The 20,485-nt window shown below is 46.6% G+C and overlaps 1 long non-coding RNA gene across 4 annotated transcripts in view; it reads left to right on the top strand.

Moving 5' to 3' along the window:
• The window catches only part of LOC116964500, a 192,193-nt gene extending 171,708 nt beyond the window's left edge, over positions 1 to 20,485 (top strand). For 2 of the 4 annotated variants that reach the window (XR_004408776.2, XR_004408775.2), the window contains 4 exons: positions 4,085 to 4,249; positions 8,857 to 9,093; positions 19,484 to 19,563; positions 19,797 to 20,485. This is a non-coding gene — a long non-coding RNA (uncharacterized LOC116964500). Of the gene's footprint in view, positions 1 to 4,084; positions 4,250 to 8,329; positions 8,409 to 8,856; positions 9,094 to 19,483; positions 19,564 to 19,796 lie in introns of all 4 variants that reach the window. The other 2 variants (XR_004408778.2, XR_004408777.2) reach the window with 2 other exon arrangements.

Raw genomic sequence — 20,485 nt, 5'->3', positions numbered from 1 at the left:
TGGACAATACCTACCCTAGTAAGAGCCACCCTGCTGTAGTTCTGCCTTGTAGACTACTGTGAGTATAGATAGATTCACTTGGAATGGGACAAGAAGGGGATATTTTCTCCTTCTGCTTAGAGAGGAATGCTTTTCTAAACTGGGCACTTAGTACTGGACAAGACTGATCCTTCTTCAGCAAGTTCCCATCTGACCAGTCTGACAGACAGATGGTGAAGGAAGAGCCTGGAAGGATCCCTTTATTGTAAATTGTAACTAGGTCTTGAATACAGGAACACTTTTTAAGACTTCCATCAATTGCTGAAATAATTTCTGCAAAGGATTTCAATCTGGAGTAGTAAGGTAACGTTCTTGTTCTTCTCCAGCTCGTAAATACAGATACTTAAAATTCAGTCTTTTCTAGGAACTTATTCTCAATACTGTATTGAAGAAGGCCTTTTATAAAGGATGCGCTCATTCATGGTAAATATTACAGACACAGAGGGAATTCTGCTTTTTTAAAAAAAAAAAAAAAAGACATTTGCAGAAAGCATTATGCTTTTTGAAAAACTGCTCCATTTTGCAGGACTGGTAACAATATTTCTGTCAAAAAGGAAAATCTCAGGGAATAGCTACTGGACTGAACACTACATTGGTTTGTCTTTAACAGAGAATACATTGGCATTTCTACAATGAATGGTATTGCTAATGTGAATTTTGTTTGACTAGGAGATTTCAGCCAAGGTAGTAATTTGGTGTATTATGAGGTTAATCCTGTAGAAGGGGCAGTAGTGAAAATAGCTACTGAACGTTGATTGAATCAAAAACTAAGAGCTATCACCTTGAAAAGAACTTGCCTTGAAAACATTGAGGCTTTTGGGGCTGTATGCCAGCAGCTGTGAAGCCAGCCATCCCAGTTAAGCTTCCCAGAGAATGCAGTAATACATGCAATAAAGAGATTTTGCTAGTGAAATACCCACTTGTGAACTGTTCATGGGTATAAGAAAAATGGATCTGAAGGCTTGCCACCTGAATTCCCTTCCTCTCTCTCGATAGGTTATCAGCATGAAAACAGGAAATGAATTGGACACCATTAATAAAACATGAACCCTTCGTGTTCAGGCTCTGTGCTCTGTCGTTCAAGTGTAGAAGACACTGTGAGAGGGAAACAGGGGAGTCACATCCACAAGTTCATTTACTCTCTTTAACTACACAGCAAACTTTGGCTCAGATGTGGAACTAAACCTTTGTTTTCTTCCCCTGAATTTATTGAAAATCTTTTAAACCCTCATACAGATGTCCTGAAGGATTGTTACTGAACTGTGAGTAGTCTTTCGGAACATAAAAGATCTTCCTAATAGATTTCACCAATAGTTAGATATTGCCAATACTATTTTTTACTCAAAAGTATCTTTCACTGTGGTGTAAATTTTTAGGTCTTGTTTTTGTGCAATTGCTTTTGGAGCTGTTTGTGTGGCACAGATTTTTTTTCACTGTGATAGCTGCCCTTTTTTTGCCAGTCCCTTATGTTTGTGATTTTAGGAATGTCCCCAGATATGTACCTTGCTCTCGTTTGGGGGCTCATTTTTCTAGAGGGGAATGTATGATTCATCTGTCTCCTAAAAATGTTTTCCACAAAGGATAAAGGATTAGACTCAGAGAATAGAGGTCTATATGAAGTAGACTGAAAGACCCCGCCACCGCCAGCACCGCCACCTTTTCTGTCTGTATTGTAAAACCCTCTCATGAAAGCTTATGGTCACAGCAGTATGCAACCCAAAGATGAGAACTCAAACCTGTTATGAAAAAGTCATGGGAACAGAAGTAGAAGACCCAGTTCAGCCAGACAGAGAGGCCTTCTGCAGCTATAATAAAGGCTTGTTTTGCTCTATGGAGGAGTTTAATTGCAAAATACTTAGCATAGGTGAATCATAAGGAGCCTAACCATAGGAAGAGGTTAACCACAGTTGTAGGAAAGATTCATCTGAGGCTACAGTAAACAAGTTCTTGGTGGGAAGAAACCAGAAGACTCTCCTCAGCTGTGGACAGGCCCACTCCTGAAACTCAAAGGTTGAGTTGTGAGTCCAAAACAGGAATTCTCCTCCTAACCTTAGATAGTTCTTTTAGGAAATAGCCAAGTACAAGGTCAGGTGGAAAGATAAGATGTTTATCGCTAGTGGGAATTTTTGTCAGGCTGCTGTGGCTGGACCTACCAGTTCATCTCCCATGGAAGACAGTGCTTCATAGTAAGGTCTACCACAACTGTAAGTGTAACCTGGGGATTATTAGCACTTCCATATTTTTGAACAAACTGATTTATTCTCACTGTTAAATAAATGTGGAAGCACTGCTTCCTGGATCCTGTCAGGAGCAAAAGGCTCCAGTCTCAGAGATTTTAGGCCAGGTCCAGACTCCTTTAATTATTTCTGTTGAGTCTCCTTTGAAATAACCTGTTTGCTAGATGTACCTCTTGCTTAATTCCTGAAATGTAGAAGTAAAACCTCAAACTGGGTGAGAAACCTGGACAGTGAGACAATCCACATTCGGCAAAGTTACAAATTCAGTGCTACAGTTCAACTCAATTAAACATAATTTTCTTGGCTGCCATCTACAAGTTTGATGATAGGAAATTGGATTTGACTCATTATAATGCAAAGGGGCAGTTTGGTGAATGTACATTTTCAGCCAAAATCATTTGTCAACTAACAGAGTAGAATTGTGTTTTCATTGAAGTTTACGTTGCCATTTGGTATACTTGTTTTTGCTGTCTGGCTCCATTACAGCTGCAGCCAAGCTTTAATTCTCAACTGTTTGAAGTTATTCAGTCTCATGAAAGATATGCCAGACAATTCATTGGACAATATTCAAAGTATTAGTGAGGTTAATTCTAATTGCACAGGAGGATCTATATTAACATTTCTGTTTCAACACATGTTTTGTTACTTGGGTTTTAGGCTATATGAATTGGTTTTCTACATGATTGCATTTCTGTTGTCAGAATGTGTAAATATGAAATATTAAAATTAGTGTACAATCAGTTCATATGCCAAAGAAATGAGATCCCTTTGGTTGTGTCAGAATATTTTTGGAAAAATTCGGAGCCCTCAGAATGACAATCTGAAAAAAAAGCTTTGAAACCATTCTTTCCTCTCTGAAGGTTTTGTCTGAAAATGCACATTTCCAGTGTTCCCATCCAGCTCCAGCCAGCGCTTAGGGCCACGGCAGCACCCAAAGACAGCCAAGGTGCTGGCAATAGTCCCCGGGGTGCTGCACCCAGCGGGGGTGCTGGAAGCCACGTAGCAGCCCCGCTCCAGCGTGGGGGGCGTGTGTGTGCCCAGGGGCTGCGTGCCCAAAGGCGTCGGGAGGGGGGCGTCCCCCTGGAATGGGTGCAGGCAGAGCCACAGGGCCAGGCATGAGCTTCAGAGGAAACACAATAAATGGGCCCTTTCTGCCTGTTGGTCTGTGCACGGGTGTGCAAGTCCACGTGCCCTCTCACCACTGACTCTTGCGTGGCTTCCATCTGAGCAGAGTCTTGCACTCTGGGGACAAACAGCACCCAGTAAACGAAAAGGGAGATGTTGAAGGCAGAGAAGCACTGCTCGGGAAAACCTCTTTTGGACGAATCTTTCCTACCCAAGAACCACCTTCTGTTTGCAGTGTGAGGTTACTGGGAAAAGAAATTGGAAAATTCTGTGAACAGTGAAGAATAATGCACCTGAAGCCTTGCTGTTTGGGATCAGCTGAGTGGAAGTCTGAGTCAACACGATCAATTGAGTGGAGGTCTAACTGGGTGTGTTCACGGAGGGGTGCCTTAATATGATTGAGGGAATGTGGGATTGAGCATGATTTATTGAGAGTAATTGGGTATTCAGTACTGGAGTAGGAACAGGAGTCACTTAGATCAAAATACAACAGCATCTGGTGCTTGCTGCACATACATTTTTCCTGGAAGAAGAGATAGATAGAAATAGCCTGCATTACCCCTTTAGAGAGTTTTCTAAATAACATGTTTATGTTTTCTTTAAAATATGAGTATGTTAAAAGTCCAAACGGTTCTTGCTGAAAATGATGCCTCTTAAATTACCAGTGTCCACTCATTTTCCAGGTAGAGGTACTAGGTACCCAGGGCCATTTGGAAACCACTAGCAGATGACTAACAATCAGGGAAGCCTGGGAAAGACCACTCGGTCCTGCCAAAGGGTCTGAACCAGGCCCTTTTGCTGCAGTCATTCCTTGCAACTTTCCTGCTAACACCGCACCTGATTTCCTTGTAAGTATTTCCTGTGACTAAGTTTTTTGCCTTTCCCTGTAGGAGTCTGTTTTATGCCAGACAGTTTTTGTAGTTTGTTTTTTTGCTTTTTGGTTTGTTTTTTGGGTTGGGTTTTTTTTTGCGTCTATCCTAAACTTTTCCTTCCCTCGCTCCAGGTCAGTGCTCACGCTGGTGTCTCCTACCTCTCCCTCTCCTCATCCTGCTGCTCATTCACATTAACTGCAAGATAATTAGAGACTGATCCTGTCCTCTGAGTCTGACTATGGCTTAAATCCTACCCTCCTGCAGCAAACCCCACTGAGATCCTCAGATTTGGTTCTTTTGGGGCTGCTCTTGCTGTTACATCTAGTTCTCAGCACAAAGTTCTTTGATATTATAATGTTGTAATGGCAGGAGACCCTGGTTAAGCAAAAACAGAACCAGCCCGCCCTCCCTCCCTCTGGGGGTTGCAGGTTATTAACAGAGCTTTGCTCAGCTGAGCAACATGGGACCATAAGGTCTCTGCCCACATTCCTGTCTTGCAGCTTCAAAATTCTCATACTATTTAAAAAATCAGGAGCAGGGCAGCTTATATGGTCCCAGCAGATCCTCATCCTGGCATGACTGCTGAACTTTTGAAGTCAGAGGCTCACAAAATCCTGTGGTCCATCTCTGATCTCCAAGAGGAACAAGACTGGGAACTAGATCCTCTGTGGGGTCAGCTTGTACCCCGCTACTGGCTTGGCACATCCAGCTCCAAGGGGCACACCACTCCCTTGATGCCCATGCCTGTCAGAGAATCCTTGCTGTGAGCGCAGAGCCCTGCCTGCTTGCTAGCCAGCCTCCACCTCTGCTCTACCCCATGGAGACTTTTTTGTTTAGTGTTACTTGCTTTCGTTACGTTCATTATGCAGTATTAGTTCAACTGTTTTATCAGAATAGAAAAGAACTCTATCATCTGCAAAATCAGTGTCTTGAGTGTCTTGCTTGGCAGAACCTACTTTTAATCAGCCCCTGTTACACAGTAGTTGTTAGACCTTATTCCCAGGTGTTTCACACTGTTTACTCCACGGTGTTGTGTGGAGCTGATACCAGGTTGAGTGGTTTGCAATTTCTTGCTTCTCCTTTTCCTGGTCATCCTGACAAGCAGCAAAGTTACTTCACGTGCTCACTTCAAACCCTCCAAAACTCATGCTGACTGTTCTCAGCACTGGGAATCCTGCCAGAGCTTTATCCCCATCCTATACTCTCCTTTTTGTTACATGGACTCCTCTTTAAGTCACATTGACAAGAGGCACCAGATCGGTGACAATTCTCAGCCCTATGGTGGGGACAGGCAGCAGCATTGGAGCCAGATGAAGAGTTTGGTGCTTTAGAACCAGGTCTCGATGGTTTGGGATCTTTCCATTTGAAGGCCTCTGGCACATTAAGAGCCCTCCCCTGAGTTTTTAATCCTCTTTCAAGCTGCTGTAATAAACCTCTTTTTCAGTTGGCTCAGCTAGTAGTCTGTGGTGGGTCTCCTGTGTTGTGCACATGCGTGCCCTGAGACCTGGACTGAGCATCACCAAACTCCTCCCGCACACACACTGCAGAGAAGCTGCTGGCCCGCTGTGCGCTGTGGAGTGGAGTGGATCTGGCAGCCGTGGCTGAATGACTAAAAGCTCCGTGTCACATATGCAACCTGCCATGCAGCCTGCTGTGCTGGAATTACGGCCCTGTGCAGCACCTAGGATTTGTCTCCAGTAAAGCAGGCTCTGCAGCAAGGCTTGGCAGTGCATCTCACATCATGCACAGCATAAACTGGGCGCAGTCCAAGACTTCCACATCTGCAGCTGTAGCATAACCAAGGGAGGAAATCCAGGAGGCTGCATCTCCCTGAACAACAGCACCACTTACAGCCTGGTCTCAGATGCCAGCCTGGGGCTGGAGCCACAGAGCAGCAGTCTGCCAGCACCAGGGAGGAGGCTGGTGTCTGGTTTGTCTGTGTGCCTCCGGATTAGTCCACCACAGCTGAGCCCGTCCAGATGCTTCTCAGTGGCATCTGTGGCCTACAGCAGCCTGTGCTGACCATGGTCTCTGCTGAGTGGCTCCTCCTGCCCGGGAGTGTCTGGGGCATTCAGCTCAGCAGGGTGCCTGTGCCCTGGACAGAGTCTGAAGAGTGGGCCAGGGATTTGAGCTGCTGCTTAAAAACATTTCCTTGGAAAGCTTCTAGCTGCTGCCACAAAGAAGGTGCCTAACCAACAGGAGCAAACATCGTTTGTGTCTTGTTTTGCCATAGTCTAGGACAATGGCCTGCCAGACAGTTGCCTGGACATACTTTCTGTCATGAACCTGAGATAGCTGGAACTGAGGGTCAGACTTCAGCCTCTTCCAGACAATCCCAGTAGCAGAAAGTATCTGAAGAATCCCGCAGACTCACACCCAATTTTCAAGGCCAGCATTTCTCCCAGCTCACACAACCCTGCCCAGGAGGCTAGCAGGGTTACATTATCTGGAGTTTGAATCTGGACATGAGGAGGCAGGTGCTGGAGAAAACAGGCAGGTACATGAGCAGTCAAAGGCAAGAGCAAGCGTTTCAGGTCTGCACACTCAGCACATTGCATCCCATCCAAGCAGAGCTGGGGATGTTGGAAGAAGTGAGACAGGGAACAACTGGGGATGTCTTGCAGGGCTTCTGCCAGGCTGAGCACCAGGAATAAAGCAACGTCAGTGGTCTGTGAGACAGGGGAAGGGAACTGCTTAAGGTGAGATTCAAGAATCAACAGGAAAATTGTTCTAGAAAAAACAAAGCACGTTTGGCTGCACTTCCTGAGGGCTGTGAGGAGAGACCCTATGGCCCCTGTGTGTTTTCCACCATTGATGGAGACACACGAGTCTCAACAGACCAGCTTGAGGGAGGATGATCGCCCCTGGAGCGGGCGTCCACGGGAGGCACCGCCGGCGAGGTTCGGCAGGGCAGGGTGTTCAGCGCAGTCCCTCACAAGGGTCGCTTTTGAGACTATTGTCGCTCTAACTCATCTGCTTTACAGGAATGTGTAGGGCAAAGCACAAAGTTGGAGGCCCACAGTGCCAGGCAAGCTTCTGTGGCTCCCCTCCTTCGGCGCGGTTTATCACAACCTGCAGCAGCTGTAGGGAGAGCTGCCCACCCCTCCTGCAGGTCAGTGGCTGCTGGAAAATGCTCCTCACGGGCCCCCACGTCCTCAGTGGGCTCATGGCTTCCTGCTGCCCCCAGGGCTAATGCCAGCCCAGCCGCACAGCAGACCCACCGCTATGCCACCCTGCCCGGGAGAGAAAAAAAACAAACCGAAGTGCTAAGTGTCACAGGAGAGTGCGAGCAGCAAATCCCAGCCAATGCAGATGGGTGTGCCAAGGGGGGAGCACCCCATACCAGACAGGGTGTCTCTGGGGTGCCTGGCGCTGGGGTCAGCACCGTGTCAGGCCTTTGCTTGTGTGTGAGCGTTAACCCTCCAAACGGAGTTTCAGCAAAGAGAAAGTGATGCTTTAAATGGGGGCTTTAAGGGCTGCCCTGCACTGGGAAGAGGCTCAGGCCACGACTGGGTAAATGTCAGGTAAGCAGCAGAAGAGACAGAGCCTGCGCTGGGAAGCACTGCCAACACAAATCTCTTAATAGTCTTTCAGTCTCTGCAAGGCCTTAAAATCAATCAGAGGATTAACTAAGCAAATCTGGTTTTATGATACATGATCCAGCTTTGTGCAATTGGATCTAAGTTTGCTTAGGCCCTCCGTTGTTACCGGGCTTGCTAATGTGCTGCTGGCAGCCTCAGAGCCTCGTGGGGGAACGGCAGCAGCCTGAGGAGCAGGGGGAGCCCTCCTGGGGCAGCCTGGAGGGGTGGGGGTCCCACCGCTGCCAGTGTGACTGGCTCGGGAGGGGTGCCAGAGAGCAGCAGCGTGGCACGGCTCGTGCAAGCCAGTCACTTCCCTCCCATTGGTGTTTTCTCTTAATTCAGCATTTCTTCTTGCAGAAGCTCTCTGAAGGTAAGCCACTGACCCCTTCTCACTAGTTACCATTTTCATGTGGCTTCTGTGACACCTTCTCTCAAAGAACAAGGTATACTTTGCATTTTCCCTTTTCTCTGACAGTAGTGGCTCCTGGGTGGGGATGTTCAGGGCTGAGTTGAAGCCTGCAAGCAGATACACCTTTCTCCTACCACATGCATCGGTAAGCCTCATCCTCAGAGGACCACTTTTGAGATGTCACCAGTGAGGGAAATGACAAGTCTCCCTTAAACATGCACTCTGGCTCCTGGCAGATCAATACTTTTAATTCATTTGATGACAACAGGAGCAATCTGCCCTGCTGACACCAGGCAGCATCTCTGTTTCAAACCAGGTGTAGGAGTGTTTGTTTAGCTTTTGCCAAAGCAGTTTGCTTTCTCTCAGGCTGAAAGTTAGTCCTAGTGACATGTGCGTGAGAGCTCTGTCAGATCCCTGATGGGAGCTCGAATCCCCCTAAACATGCTGTGTCTGCACAGCACAGGCAGATCTGGATGTTTCCACTGTACCTGCTAAGCAGTCATAGTATCAAAGTGATGTGAGGAATAATGAAATATCCCCTCCAGAACTGAGCAGTCTCAGTTTTCTGGCAAAATTCTCCTCGTTTTTTCCAGACTGGCTTCCTCAGACTGCGGCCAGGTTGGTTGGGTCCAGCAATGCAAAGATCGTGATGCAACGTAACACAAAGTGATATCTGGCTGCTGAATTATCCTGCTCTCCAGTATCTGCGCTGACTTGTGAGCCTCACAGCTTTAGGCCTGTCCGCCACCAGGAGTTCACCTATGCAAATTTGCTACAAGAAAATGAGGTCTATAAATAATAGACACCTTGGGCCTGCACGTCAGTACAAGGTAATCCATTGTCTTGCTTAAAACGCATCCAGTTATATTTCATGCTTCTGTGCGAAAGTTAAAAGGAAAGAAAAATACCCAGGACAAAGCCCAACCTTTACTCATCTTCTGACCTGAAAAAAAAAGAGTGGAGGGGAAGTGTTTCTATGCTGAAACTGGAACTGGTCTGCCAGGAAGCCAGCCCTTGGACTTTGCTCTGTGCTAAGGGCTACAGTAAGAAACACTCCCGCTTCTTCTGCCTCCTTTTCAGTGGTTGCCTCCCACCCCTCTGTTTTTTCAGAAGAAATGTGAGAAATCTTATTTATACCATTTGCCTAGCAAAGGGCTACTTTAGATGTTAACAAAAACCAAACTGTTCCTAAATTGTACTGCCTTGAAACCTTTCTAAACTGCATGTATTTGTCTCACAGCAGTTCTTGGGAGGCACTTCTCTCCCAACTGCTGCTTTGGGTGGCCCAGTATTCTTGGGAACACAGGCCACAGAAATCAGGTGAAATTATTTAATTATCTGTCTGTCCTACTTGTCGAAGCACTTACATACCTGGAAAATAATCAGAAATGTGAAACAGCTGATCAAGGGTATAGAATAGCATCCATAGGATGCACAGCTCCATACACTGTGATTCCTCAGCCTGGAAAGAGGTGACTGTGGGACAAAATGATAGCAGTCTCTGAAATCATGAGTAGCATGAAGTCACCCAGAGGGGATTTGCTCACTGGCTTTGGTTCTTCAAACAGAAAAAGGTGGTTCTTCGCACAGTGTGTCATTAATCTGCAGAAATCTTTGCTGCAGAATGTTGTGGATGCTGAAGGTTTACATAAATTTAAAAAAACTAACTGGACAAAGTCATAGAAGGAAAAAAAAAAAAAAAAAAAAAAAAACTAACAGCTATTGAATAACAAATCTTACTTCTGTCATGGGAAATCTCTGCAAACTGGCAGACTCTGGGACAGTATCCTGGAGACGCATTGCTGCAAGCTCTGTGCTGTTCTGACAGTCTTCCCTACCCCTCTGTTGCAGGACAGGGTATCTTTGCTCTGACCTCCTGTAGGCATTTGGTGTTACGTTTCTATGCCTCTCCTCCCCCGTGTTTTCCACCCCATCACCTTTTTCTAAAACTCACAGATTTAGTGTTACAATTAAGTTCTGCACTGAATATATTTTTGCTTTGAGAAGCGTCCAAACAATTCTATGTGAAAGCGCCTTCTGGCTGCCTGTACAGCATTCTGAAAAGGACAAGCCTTTATATAGGCTGGCAAGTCATATAAATAGTAAATACATGGTTCTGAGAATTGAAGTGTCCCTGGGAATCCTGAATCTCTAGTTCTGTAATGGCTTGGTTATCAAACAGATGATTTACATCTTATTAGCTATTTCCAGCTGTTGATAGAAAAATGCTCTATTGCATAATGTTCCTTTTGCTCCTGATCCAGTTCTCGCCATTGCCAGAATTGCTTTTGGGCCCCCAGACCAGCCTGTTTAAACAACCAGCTTGGAGCCAGTGGCACTTTGGGGTGCTCAGTCTGGGGGCGGCCAGCAGCAAGGGCCTTGGCAGAGCCGCTGCCTGCAGGCACCGTGCTGCACGGCGCGGGGGGAGCTGCTGCCTGCGGCTCTGCCCGCTGCACAGCCCCGCAGCACCTGCCCCCGGGGCTCTCTGCTCGCTGGCCTTACTGCCACCCACTTCTGAGAAGGTATTTTTCCAAGCTTGGATGCAAATCTCAGTGGCTTCTTTTTCAGCACAGGTAAGGTTGTTCACTTTTGGTCAAGCCCGTCCAACAGACAGAATCTGTCTTGATTGCAATTGCAGGGGTCCTTTGCAGCCTAGTTGCTTGCAGACGTTCAAACTTGCGGACACCAGAGCAAAAGGACAGTGTGTGCAAATCTGAGCGCGTGTCCCTGTTGCTCTCCTTTTGTGCCTGTTCCACTTCGCCAGTCTGTATGTAGACCGCTCTACCTCTGGAGGATGAACTGAAAAACTAGCAGTGCCAATAGTAATGCATTTGTTTGTTGATTCAAATTCACACCTCAAAAAAACCCTGAGAAGTTTAATTGCTCCACAGTATCCCAGAATGCATAGCTTTGTAGCAATCACTGGGAATATATTATTGTTACATGTAAAACAAAGAAGCTGGAAACTGTATTCAACAGGAAAGCAAAACAGGGAATATTTTAATCAGCAAAACGAGGGGAGAGTGTTGAGATGAGTGAAGAGAGGAGGGAAATACTGGGCTCAATGCCTGACTCCTAATCCCTAAACTGTGTTACTATAGTATTGTGAAAGCCAGGAGGAATAAACCTAATACCACATCTCCTTGCCATCAAGAAACTATGTATTAATACAGTACTGCTAAGGTAATTAACCAAATCAGACTTAGTCCAGTGCTGAAAAGGATTTCTTCCCCCAGGGATAAGCAGATGTCTTAATCTAATTATACAAGTTATTTAATCAGAACCAGAGGTCGGGTATCTAATGAAAATACTACCTAATATGGGGGAGAGAGGTTGTAACTCTGAAGCAGTGCAAGCAGCAGGGGGGATACAAGCTTCCAAACCGGTGCAGTTTCTAAGGCTCTTCTGCCTTGTTTCTATGCACAACTTTAAGTAAGATCTCAGGATAGGAATTTGAAAAAAAAAAAAATCACTTGTGAAAAGAACACATCCTAGCACAAGTTGGTTTCACTGCCTGGTATGGAAAGAAAATTCTCCTCTCAATGTCATCAGTGCTTCACCCACTCACAGTGCTGACATAGGAACAAACAGCTGTGTTTTGCTGGAGGCTGCTGATAGCACCAAGTGTTACGGTTTTCATAGCCTTGCTTCACCTAGGTAAAAACTGTAACAGATGCCTAAAACCTGCCAGTTGTTCTGTGTGCACATAGCTGACAGTGGGTGCACGGTTGTTAACAACTGGAAAGGGGTTGCGGGCTTGCAGGAAGGGTGCTCGCTGTGTTCTCAGGGATGGGCAGAGCCCCTGGACCTATAATTCTTTTGATATACAGGCGACTGAAAAGCAGGTGGAGAATCACTCACACCAGGAAGGCTGTGCTGCTCTCACCAGGAGCCAGTGCATGGGCTTACTGAACAGTCAAAGGATGGGGCGCATGCATGCTCCAGCCCTAAGAAGACAGAGGAGCTGAATCTCTTTAATTTTATTGTAATTGAAACCCAGGTATTCCTAACAGTTGTCAGTAACTTAGCTGCACGTGAGGACCTTTCCTGCATGCTGGGGGTAGCCGCTCCCAGGGGGAGCCATGCAGTCTCCAAGCAGGGCAGCGGGGCTCGGGGCAGGACCACCCCTCCCCGTGCTGGCAGTGCTCACTCCAGGCTCCTGCCCGTCTCTCTCAGTTTAGCACATTCCATAGGTAAGGGTCTTCTCTCTTGATTTCTTCCCCACAGCTTTGCACCTCCACCGCTGCAGCCCGGTTCCGGGTGCCAGCCATGACATGCTGCTCCTCTTGCTGGCTTGCCAGCCCTCTCTGTTCCAGGGCCAGACTGGCCAGCAGTGCCACGTTGCCTAGCGATGCATTTCTGGCTGTCCCATCTCATTAAGCTGCTCGAGCTGCACGCACCCATGGGGGAGTCGGGAGGGAATGCCAGCCCTGGCTGCTTTAATTGGCTTCTTGCATGTGTGTGCACATGCATTGCAGAGTGCCGAGTCTTCCCAGGCAATCGCTGATGGGAAAGGAGTTAAAATCTACAGCTATGTGGCCAACCAGTCACTGCCTGGGAAGCTTTGTAATTGAGGGAGTGTGGGCAGCACCCCCAAAATTAGGATTCTGCCCGTTTTTTTTATCTCCGGGACTCTCCTTCCCCATCATTCCTACCAGCCAGTTTCAGCAGATTTGGCCCCAGTAACACGTGGATGGCAGGAGGAAGCTCCTGCTCCGTGTCCCGGTGGTGAGCGCCTGCAGGCTCCTCTCCAACAGGCGAGCGCCCGGCTGCCGCCCCGTGCCGGGGTCCCCCGGCACTGCACTCAACCGGGGCGCTCAGCCCCTCGGGGACTGCAGGGACATGCGGGTGCCCAGCAGTGCCTGCGCACGTTTGCACCCGCGGCACAGCCTGGCCTCGCTGCCACCGGGTTGCGTGGTCATGACTCCTCCTGAGCAGAAACAACGGAGCCCGGGCAGCGCCAGGCTGGGGACCCACGGCAGGTGTTGCCCTCTGACAGAGAGAAAGGGAGAAAAGAGGAACACCACAGCCACATACTTGTCATTCAGTTAAGTGAAAGTCCAGAAAGATCCAAAAGGCTTTGGGTTTGCTCGCCATCTGTAAGCTTGTCAGCTTGCTGTTGTTTTTATGCTGCCACCTAAAAAATTGTCCTCCTGCCCTTCTGATGCATTAAGAGTTTAAAATAATAGCTTATGATCACATTGATTAAGTGAGGACAGAGGGAGAATGCTGTTCAGCTGAAGATTTCCTTCAGTTATTTAAATGTACATGTATTTTTCTTGATTAGCTTCAATGAAACTTAACCTTGTATTTTGTCCAGTTCAAACAAGTTGATGTGTTTTCTCTGTGGCGTATATATGAAGTGGCATACGTATCTAGAAAAAACAGGCAACCTTCACACGCATTCATTGTTCTGAAGCATAGAGCATCTGTTTATAACAGCCGAACCGAAGAAATACGGCATTTCTGAGCATGTAGTGGTAGACAAATGGGTTGTGATATGCTGTGAGACTGAATGAAAGAGGGGAGGGAATAAAGCGCATAGGCCACTTGAGTTTACGCAGGTACCAATTCCATTCTTTAAGAATCTGCTCCACAGAGACATGTTTGCAAAGTGTGGCTTCTCTTTGTTCATGTAGAAATCTGCACACAAAAACTCATGTGCAAAAATGGTCTGCTTTTCTATTGGCACCTACAAATGTCAAAACTACAAATTGATCATGGTTGGAGGTCAGAGGGTGGTGCATGTTAAATTTTTTTCTATGAGCTTATAGCTGTGCAGAAACAACTGAAGCTGAGGTGAGGCACTGCAGCCATTGCAAATCTGACCTTGGATATTAAACAAACCCCCTGTCAGTGTTCATCTAGGGGATTTAAACAATTCTGAATTGCCAAATCACAGCACCCTGAAAGGGAATTTACTAGACAATAGGAAAGAGATTGACAGAAAAAGAAATAAAGATGAAATGTGATGTCTGTTTAACCTATTTTTCTTCACTTGCATACTTCGTTATGTATTCTGATTTCTTTAACCAACCTCTTATTGAGAACTTTTCTCTATTTTTATATCCGCCTTGGATGACTGAAACACTGTCTGCCAGAGGCTTGCAAGCTCTCCCCCTCCCCGGCCCACCGCCCTTTCACTGGGAAGGGCAGAGGTGTGCATCGGCAGGCAGACCTCCATCTGAGCATTTCTGTGACGTGACCATCCCTGTGGACCACCAGAGCATTACCACCTCTGCGGACTACAACAAGAATAAAGCAAGTTCCTGCACTGCTGCTAAGAATTGTGTTGATGACGTTCTAGGAAATGTTGACCCAAATAAGTGGGACTGGGAAGAAAAGTGTTCAGAACAGTAGGAAAAGAGGAGAGGTGACACAGCACTGCACCATGGCTCGAGAGAAAGACCGGATCCTGAGGGCCTGTTTAGCTGCAGTGGGAGTTTGTTGGCCCACAGTGCAGCTAAACAAAATACAAGCAATACAAGCTGTGGCACAGATTAGAGCTCAGATGAGACAGTCCCATAACCAGTCTGAGAAGTGCTGGGCCCTCACCATGAGCTACTTGCAACGCACAAGGAACAAAGGGAAATTTGACTTTGAACTATGCTGTCCTATATCCAGAAGACTTGTTGCATTTTTGTATGCTGTATAAATAATACACTTCTTTTATCACCTTGTACCTATTCCACACAAATACCTAAGCAATCTGCCTGTGAATAGAAAAACAGCTGCTTATGTGTTGTGGCATTATGGCATCAGACCCCACGCAAAGACATGTCTGTAGAGCTGCACCAGATGATGGTATTTAACTTGTTCTTTTAACAAAGCCTGATCCACTCCTGCCTTGTCAACTGTGTGGTCCCCAGTGTGACACAGACAACCTGAATTCAGTCCTTGGACTTCACTGAAACACAAATAGTTTATGAAAAGGAGATTGAGGAACAGTTCTTTTCTAAGATTTGTCCACTTAAAACCAGCCTTGTGGAGCTGTGACTTAGTCCCGGCTTGTGAAGATTTCTCTTCTACAAGCAAACCTGTAAATAGGTGTTGGGAGTGATCTGAACTCTTCTGTTTCAGATGTGACGATCACTTTGAAAATCAAATTGGTTAAAGTCAGTTCAGCTTGAAAGATGAAAGGCTCAGGGCTTTTCCTTATAGAGAGTAGCAGAATGAATGTTTAAGATAAGATACAGAAGCAAGGTTTTGATGGTAACTACAATGGATGGCCACTGGGAGGATGGCCACTCGGCCCATTGTCACTGGGACCAGCAGAAATCCTTCTCTGCAGACAACGCTCCTCCCTAAGGCAGGTGCTGGTGGGGAAGAGGGACTGTGTTCAGAGGGACAGCCCTCCCGGCAGTGGCACCGAGTGTGGCCACCACGCTCCAGGCTGAAAGCAGACGTGGAATTAATGCCTCCTCCCATCCGAGTCTGTGGAGAGCTTTTTACTGGCGTCAGTGGCAACAGGATCAGAGTAGAGTCTTAAGGCTCTTCCCCTGGAGCTTAGAGGAGTTTAATGGAATAAAGTCTAAGTTGTAATTAATTGGCTTCTGCTTCTCCTGAAGGAAAGAGTTAATGAAGGCAAAGCTTGTCTGGCCAAGGGGCTGGTATGGCTCCAGTAGAGCTATGACTCACAGATTGAACATCCTGCCAAAGCACTGAGCAGGCTTCTCATCCTCAGCTCCTCCTATCCCAACAGTAACTGCAGATTGGTCCAGCATTGTGGCTCGGAAGGTTTGTCCCTTACAGCACCTGCTCTTCCCACTCAGTTCAACACTATTTGTTTGCACAATAAACCATCGTCTGCCAGATAGGACCTTACACATCTAGCTGTATTGTGTTGTTTCTATGGTGCAGACAACCATACCCCCACACACACTCACTCCTCAGTAATCTCATAAGGGCTCTCTACGGGACTGAAGACAGTAGAAGTTAATTTAAATGAGCAAGGAAATGGCCAAAGGGAGGACAGAAACGGATAGACTGCTGGGAAGCAACACACAAGGAGAAGTTACTGGGTGAGTTCATCAAAGATGAGTCTTGGAACTGATCAAGTTTGATGTTTTCATCATTGAGCTTGGCTCAAAAACAGGAGTGGAGAAATTAAATTTGTTGGTGGCATCATCCTTACAAAACAGCCCATGCTTAGTGACATGCTGTTCCAGGCGTGATCCTCTACCCCAACTGCTCATCGCTTCCCTCTCTCTGGAGAGAATGAGACCAGCGAGGAGCCACCAGCAGCATCACCTCCCTTTGCTGCTGAGTTTCAGCCTGTCCTGCCCGGCCCCTGTTCCTGATGTGGGAGGAGCACAGCGAGCAGGGGGCTCAGTGTGCCAGGGTACAGGTAGTGAGAAGCAGAAATGGGTAGTCTGAAGGCTGGTGCCGGATTGCTGTTCTCCAGAAACATGTGATCACCTGAGAAGTGAATTTCATTAAAAACGGATGTTTTCCTTCCTTCTGAACTCTTGTCCTCTGCCTCAGTTATCACAACAGGGCTGATGAGGAGTCACAAAAAGTGCAAAAATTATGCTGGAGCGTCAGTTCAGGCAGAAGATAGGGAAGACTCTTGGTCTTGACAATGAGCTCAATTATACTACTTTGAATCCAGACTAGAAAGGCATAAATATATGGATTAGCACCAGTATAGCAGATCAAAACCCGGGGTGAAGAGTTTAAACAAGGCATAATTTGTAGTAACAACAAAATTACAGGCATTCATCCCTTCATCTCCCAACCCTTGCACCTCAACCTTGCCACAAAGAAAATTTCTGCCTCTCCATTCTTCTACATCTTTGTACATTTTTCAAAACATCCCGTTTTGGGTAGCCAACCTGGGAAGGATGGCCTGTCCAGAGACCAGCTCTGGAACTGTGCATCGTTGGAGTAATCAATGTGGAGTGGGAAGAATAAAGGAACGCACGTGTGTCCTACACCAAATATGTTTAGAAAATGAAAAAATGAACCATTCTTTGTGCAATTCCCCTTTCTCAGCAATCAGGCTTTGCAGATTGCTACACTGGCTGTCATCACCACAGGCTGACTTTGAGGGACAAGCGCATGAGAGCTTCTGAGTTTGACCAGCTCTAGGTGTGGTGATTCCTGAGATCCCGTTATTCACTCACTCTGGTAAAATAACAGCTGCTTCTCCTCCGTGTTCGAGTTGATATTAGATTGACAAGATCAATTGACGGCACAACCGTAGACACCTTTATCTGCTGTATGCATAATCTTTCTTGCTGAACTCCCGCCAAACTCATCCCCAGGTCTTATCTTTTCTAAACTGAGTATTTATTCATGTGGTTGTTTTATGTAAACTGCAAAGAGCCTCATTAAATGGAACCCTTAACTCAAAAGCTCCATTGTTAAGGTGGAACAGAGCTCGGAACACACAGAGCAAAATTACCAATCTTTTGCGTTATTTGGGAAGAAATGCTTAGTGCCTCAGGCACCTGATGCAGTCCAGGGCCAAGCCCTTCTGTTACCCCTCACCTCACTCGGGAAACAAGTCTGGCTGTAAGGGGACGAGCTTCACGGGCCGTTTGGCAGGAAGGAGTTCCCTCGGGCTGAGGAGAGCAGACCTCTTCGGGGAGAGGCGGGCAGGGACGCCTGGCAGCACCGCTGACGGCTGCCTCGGCCCCTGCTGAGAGCGAAGCTGAGGGGGCGCTGGACCCTGCCCGAGCCCAGCAAAGCAGGAAAATCCCACCTGGCTTCTGGAGAAGGACTGGGCCGGGTAGGAAGGTGGCTTGAGTGTGCAGCTGCGCACCGGCTATTGCTCCTGTTGTTGCTTGGCACTCGGTGCCTGCAGCACCTTCGGAGCTGGCTGACTACCGGGGAGCTTCGGGAGAGGATGAGGTTTTTGCAGACAAAACGCCACATCACTTGAATGCTGGCATTCGCTGAAGGTAAATACCAGTATTTCTGTGCTTCCATGTTCTCACTTATATTACAAATGCTAATGAAAGAGTTTGAAATGAAACGCACACACAGTTAAGAACATACAGGCAGTGAAGGCATCTCTCTGAAGCTGGAAATTTATTCTGCAGTATTTTCCCTTTCTTAGTTTGGCTGAATCCAACATATATTTTACCCACCCTTCAGAATTGCAAAACTGGTGCTTCACCAGACAGGAGTCATAGCATTTTGTTCCTAAACAATGGACAATTGCTAAACAGGGTAAAGTTAAATCGGTATCGAAACTTTGCATTTCTTAGGGAGAATCGGCTTTTCAGGGACAGCTTTTTTTCCACGGTAAAGAACTGCTTTTTTTTTTTTTTTAATTCAAACCGTTCAGCAACATTAACATGCTTGGTGCAGAGCTACACCCTGTCACACTTCTTATCTCAAGGACAGCACCTCTGATGGCAGAATGCCGCATCCATCACATGGGAATATTAGCAAGTGTCCAGTCCTCTTGAGTATGGATAAAACGCGTGACCCGCTGGCTTTGTGCCAAGTCAGCTGCTTTCTAAGGCTGCTACATACATCCCGAAACATTAGAACAGACTATTTGTTTCGTTATGTTAGTGGGCATACGTGATTAACCAGTACTGTATTTTGTTTAAAAAGGCTAGGAAACCTGAGAGGGACTTGATGCGTAGGGACACTGTGGTGTCATGCACGTGCCCAGAAGCATTGCTGAGCCACTGGCAGAGTTGTGCATGTGCGTGTGTTCACGTCTGTGCACATGCAGAAACACTGTTGGAGGTAGAGGGGTTTGGTGAGGAAACCTGGTATGTCATCCCTACTTCCTTCTGTGTGTTAAAGATTGTGGTACGTGTCTGTGGATGTATGCATGTGTACATTTTACTTCCCTTTGTTTTGTTTGGTACGTTTAATCCCCTGGGGCATATCTCAGAGCTGAAGAACTTTAGAGCTGATATAGCTTTTTAAAGTGGGGATTATGTAAATGCATATTATGGGGCTTTCATAAATAGGGATTATTTGTCGAATACATTTGAGTGCTTCCTTTGGAGCCATTAAGGTCTGTTGTGTAAATAGGAATTTAGTGACTGCCTAATCTAAATTTCATTGATTCTATAAAAGATCACAACAGCATTTTTTGCATTCATTTCAGCCTTGTGAGAACGTATTTCTGGACAATTTTCAAATAATTACAGGACTATATACGACTAAAGCTAATCACAGTGAGCATGCCTTGCACATCTGTATTAACTGTTCTCCACAATTCACTCTCTATTTCTCTCTCTTCCTCTCTAGGTTTATGGTTAAAATCACTGTTGTCCCAGCCACTAGCTTGTTAAGAGTCACTCACTAAATTAAGAATTCTGCAAGTTTAGGTGAGCAAAGCAAAAAATATTTCGCCAAAAGATACAGCCATCCAAAAAGTTGTAAAAATTTATTATCTGTGCTTTAGTCCTAGATGAAGGACACTTAGACAAAATGCTAAAGATCTTGGGAAATGCTGCCTCTCCCCAGGGGAGTTTCGCACTTACAGAGTTTACTCTGAAAAGACTTGGCTCTTGGACGCCTCTCAGCTGACAAATAATGCCGGTGTCTTTCCTTGTTGCAGAGATGGTGCAAACCCACTGAGCCAACATTCGATCCGGTTGTTTCAACCGGTGTCTGAGACGAGGCCCAGGCACAAACAGCAGCCGGCTGCGCTCCGTGCTGAGCTGCAGGAGACCTGGCTCCAAGGCACAGTTGCACCATGACCAGAAGAGCTGCAGCATGCCATGGCTGTTCCACCCCCGGAGACCCCCACGTGTTAATGTTGCTTGCAGTGCCATCGCCGCAGAGGAAACGGCAGCTTCCCTTCCCAAGAGTACCCACAGCGTGCTTGGAACTGGGTGACTCCTGAAGAAGTGAGTCTAATCCTGTTCAAAGAGAGACTGCAACCAGAAAGGACTTTCTCTCTTGATCAAAGACTGTCGGGGAATCCATGACCATGTTTTCCCAAATGGGTGGCTCCCAAGGCATGCGGTGGCAGGGTCAGAGCCTCTCCTATAACTCTGTTGTTTGGCACTTGCCATATCTCCTGGACCCAAAGCTCACAGAATCCATCTCATCTTCTTTTCTCAAATTGATTTTTGTTGTTCGTGTGGGAGTCTTGTTGGCCTGGGGGTAGAAGCAGCAATGTCGTTGTTTTGCCGTGGAAGAGAAAGCAGTCCTAACCCCAGGCCAGGTTAAAGCCCCTACAACACATTTGAATTCACTGGGTCAGATGGCACTTGTCCAGTAAATGAGGATATTGCGTGCTCA

This window comes from Tyto alba, unplaced genomic scaffold (assembly GCF_018691265.1).
Source record: "Tyto alba isolate M040663 unplaced genomic scaffold, T.alba_DEE_v4.0 Super-Scaffold_20, whole genome shotgun sequence".
In the NCBI taxonomy this organism is placed as follows: Eukaryota; Metazoa; Chordata; class Aves; order Strigiformes; family Tytonidae; genus Tyto; species Tyto alba.
The sequence above is the reverse complement of the archived record's forward strand: the minus strand, read 5'-3'. Positions and strand labels throughout refer to the sequence as shown.